Source organism: Octopus bimaculoides, chromosome 6, assembly GCF_001194135.2.
Source record: "Octopus bimaculoides isolate UCB-OBI-ISO-001 chromosome 6, ASM119413v2, whole genome shotgun sequence".
In the NCBI taxonomy this organism is placed as follows: Eukaryota; Metazoa; Mollusca; class Cephalopoda; order Octopoda; family Octopodidae; genus Octopus; species Octopus bimaculoides.
Window position 1 is genome coordinate 36,461,823 of NC_068986.1, and position 4,310 is coordinate 36,466,132.

General features: G+C 33.2%; 1 protein-coding gene across 2 annotated transcripts in view; it reads right to left on the reverse strand.

The window, feature by feature from the left end:
• LOC106870527 (BAI1-associated protein 3) overlaps positions 1-4,310 on the reverse strand; it is a 1,007,871-nt gene that overhangs the window by 799,284 nt on the left and 204,277 nt on the right. For both annotated transcript variants that reach the window (XM_052968680.1, XM_052968681.1), the window contains exon 3: positions 710-764. The gene's annotated coding sequence lies outside the window, so the exon portion shown is untranslated. The remainder of the gene's footprint in view (positions 1-709; positions 765-4,310) is intronic.

Here is a 4,310-nt window from a genome sequence, read left to right on the forward strand (position 1 = left end):
GTGTGTGTGTGTGTGTGTGTGTGTGTGTGTGTGTGCGTGTGTGTATGTGTGTGTGTGTGTATGTGTGTATGTATCTGTGTAACTCAAAAGTTTTAAAGTGAATCGGAAATATACCAAGAAACAGATATCTGAAGGAATGCATTTGAAGCAAAACCAAAAAAAAAAAAAACAGATCCTCGTAAGATAGTTCAATGATAAACCGATTAAAATGTATACATCTGTATATGAAATTAGTAGACCTCTCTTAAAATCACTTCTCTACTGCTACTAAAAATCTGTAAATGACCCGATAGTTAAAAGCTTCCGTTCTTCCTGATACGTGAGTCTCGCATCAATAATATTCAACTGGAATATACATCAGACAATTTGAAGAAAAAAAAAACAAAAAAAATACATCGGTTTAGGGATAAGTATTTTATTCACTGTACGATTTCCTCACTGCAGTAAGTCTGAAAACATATTATTTGTAGATGCTGTTTTCTCTTTAAATGTGTATATATATTTGTTGGTGCGTAGGTGTTTTTATGTTGGTGCATGCGTATATTTATATTTAAATGCGTGCGCATATACATTCCTAATTATGCGTACGTGTGTAAATATAAATCTATAAATACTCATATAGGTAATAGGAAGAAAGTTTTTTTTGTTTTTAAATGATAACGATGATTATACATATTAAAGAAACGGCAGAAATCATGCAAATACTTACCAAAAGAAGGGACCAATACGCTGAGACTAAATGCAATAACTGGAAGAATTAATGCCTGAAATTTAAAACGAAACACGTATTGAAATTAACTATATGAATAACGATGCAGAATATTTCAGTAAGCAATCAGATTTCAATAACTGAAAATATAGATTAACTACATATAAATAAATACAGACATAAGCACGCACAAAACTACATTTCAAAATATATAAACATGCATTTACACATACATACATACATACATACATACATACATACATACATACATACTTACATACATACATACATGGTGGTAGTTTTCTACTGCTTACACAGAGTTTAACCACGTCCTGTACCTACACCTTCGCACCATCATGGCGTCTGATGTGGCTTTTGAAACTAGGCAATGTTCTGAAAAGACACCCACATAGATTGCATCTCTAATTTGGACCACCAATACCTGCAGATGAGTTCTGTTCTTTGAGACATTTTAGAATAAGCTACAATTGCATTTTTAGGTTACTGCCAGCCTACAAATTGAATGATTTTACTAAGATTTGGAGTACAGGCAGTACCTGTGGAGATGAATAATTTTCAGTGGGTGTAACTTGCCCTGCACTACCCCCACCTATTGGCCCAAGAAGAGTTTCGCCGGTATGGCATGGAAATTGACAAAACCAGGAAATTCCAAGGCCTAAGATTTTCTTTCGGAGATTTCGTTCTCCTAGACAGATTTCCAACCAAGGTTAAAGAGTTTCTACCTGCTCATGAGATAAGCTATCATCTGCTTCAACATAACTGTAAAATATATACAAACAATGCCATTGTAATCCCGTGCAACGCCGGGTATCTCCTAGTATAAATAGAAAAGTAAATATATCCATACATGCGCAGAAATTCATACACAAACCCACACATAGGTGACATTAATAATTTAGTTGGAACAATTGTCGAGGAAATTGACCTTACGTTCATTATATAATTTACTTAATGAATCCTTTACAATAAATGTCAAAAGTGATCTGGTTCCCTTGTATGGGTTGGCTAATTTATGTAAATACCCTGATGTTTTCCTTATATATCAGATCAAGTAATTTTGAGGATACGCATATCTCATGAAATTATTTCCAGTACACAACATGTGCTTGATTTATCGCAACAGAAAAGTAAATAGAAAGCAAAACTGAATATATTGTGTAAATTATGTGCAAATATCAGAAACAGAAAGCAACTGGAAAATGTAGCTAAACTACACACGCCAAATCTGAATACCGTTCGCACAATAGAAAAAAGAGGTATTTGTGTTAATATTAAGCAGTGTACATGAATAAGGGCTGTGTAAATATTGACCTCAGTCCAAATAAATTTCTATTTTAAATATCTTAGTGACTTTCAAGCGATATTTTCAGTGTACGCATGACAAAAAAGAAATAAAACAAATCCAATTTCAAATATCCAAAATCGCATGAAAGTAGTTACATCCTAAGAATTAACTTTTATTCAGCTTTGTTTTCTCACTTAATTTAATTTTGTGAGAAAACACATTTCGTTTTTCTCACAAACGAATGTGATTATTGCGCCTATAGTAAACACAGTGGCTTAATTTCAGTAAAGGAATGCTACCTGTCTCTGAGTTACTAATTGACGTTTCTATCAAAAAAGAATACAAAACATACAATATTCATATCGACTCTCACAAAATATGCCATGGCAACTAAACGTTCGATACTATTTTATAATATCCAATAGAACACGATAGTTCGGCAAGTTGCCATCATTGGAAATATCATATTGCCATTAGACAAGCCATATGAATTAAATGGTAATATCATATATATAAGACAATCAAGATTTACATATAAACATTAAGATTTGTTTTCAAAGCTTTTTATTTACATCAGCTGAGAACATCTCTTGGACTGCTACAATGTAAATTTAAAACGACATTAGAGCAATACAAACGTCTCCAAGGCTATATTATAGTTACCCATAAGAACAAAATGATATGCAGAATGATACCTCATGAACGAGAAGTATACCCCTCTAATCCACTGCGTGCCCTCTACAATCAATAGCCCACTACCGCACTGGGGTCGTCCTCTGTATCTTTTACCGGTGCTTAAACACGTCTTGTTTTTTGAGAATTGGCCAAGATATGTAAACTCACTACACCCAACTTAATAAATGGGACCTACAATATCTCATTCAGCAGGTCAAAGGTATGTCTATGTGCTCAACAAGTTCGCCTCTTACTCTGTGGTTTCCAAGTTTTATCCCTCTACGAGGCACCTTGAGAATGCACAAACTATCAGTAATTACATCTACTGTCAGAAATGCTGAGAACCAGTGTTTGATCCAATGGAAACTCCTAAACAACAATAGTTATAGGTCACTAAATTCGACTTAAAATACAGTTAATTTCATACTAAGCTCATACATATCCTTGCTTCATAAAATGGCAAACAATTCAAACTAACACAAAATGCATAATTCTAACCCGGCATTAAACATATCAAATTTTCTTAGCAGAAATCTAATTAATATTATCGACAGTATATTTCTCTAATATGCGGTCCAAGTGATAACACTTATATTCTCAGAATGAAGAGAACTGTACGAAACGTTGAACCCTTTCACTTCGCACGTCAAATAAACCGAACATTTCTCTGCACTCTCCTCTATTGGTATTTATTGACGCTGAATACAGGCAATCCCCATAGAATCGAGATTTCACGGTATAATGAATATTATTTTCTGGAATATACTCACCAAATTCGATGATATTGGGTAGAACAAGAGAACAAATATTCATATCCCCGGTTACAATCATCGTAAAATAACGTCCATATTTACTTAATAGTAAACATAGATTCAGTCGTGATGCATATTTACATCTCATTCACCTCATTAACTTCATGCATCTCATTAATCTTATTAACAAGCTTATATTTTTGTCTATTTAAATGATATGTCGCTAAAAACGTCAGGGAAAATACAAAACATGTTATGAAATCAGATCTCTTGTTTCATCTATATATATATAAAAATGAGAATGTGTGTGTGTGTGACTGTCTGTCTGTCTGTTTGTTTGTCTGTCTGTCTGTTTGTCTGTTTGTCTCTCTGTCTGTGTGTGTGAATCCCTAAAACTCGAGAACTACGCAACCAATTTCATTCAAATTTTACACATGCCTTACTTAGAGTTCCAGTTGTGTTTTAGTCAAAAAGACATTTTTAACTTCATACATAGTTCGAGCCCATAGCAGCATAATATCTCCTCCTCTATTTAAGTATTACGTGTCAAAAGTGAAACAAAAACACTCATGTTAAATACTTTCACGTTAAAAATGAAACTATTCCACTAACTGAAACAATCACATTTCGATACTGTAATGACAGATACTTTCAGAGAGAGAGAGAAAGAGAGAAAGAGAGAGAGAGAGAGAGAGATGTATATGTATACATATAGATGTATATGTACACGTATATGTATAGATATAGATATAGATATAGATGTATATGCATACATGTATATGTATACATATGTGTAGATGTATATATATAAATATAGATGTACATGTAATATGTACACATATATACATGCATACAGATATCTATACAT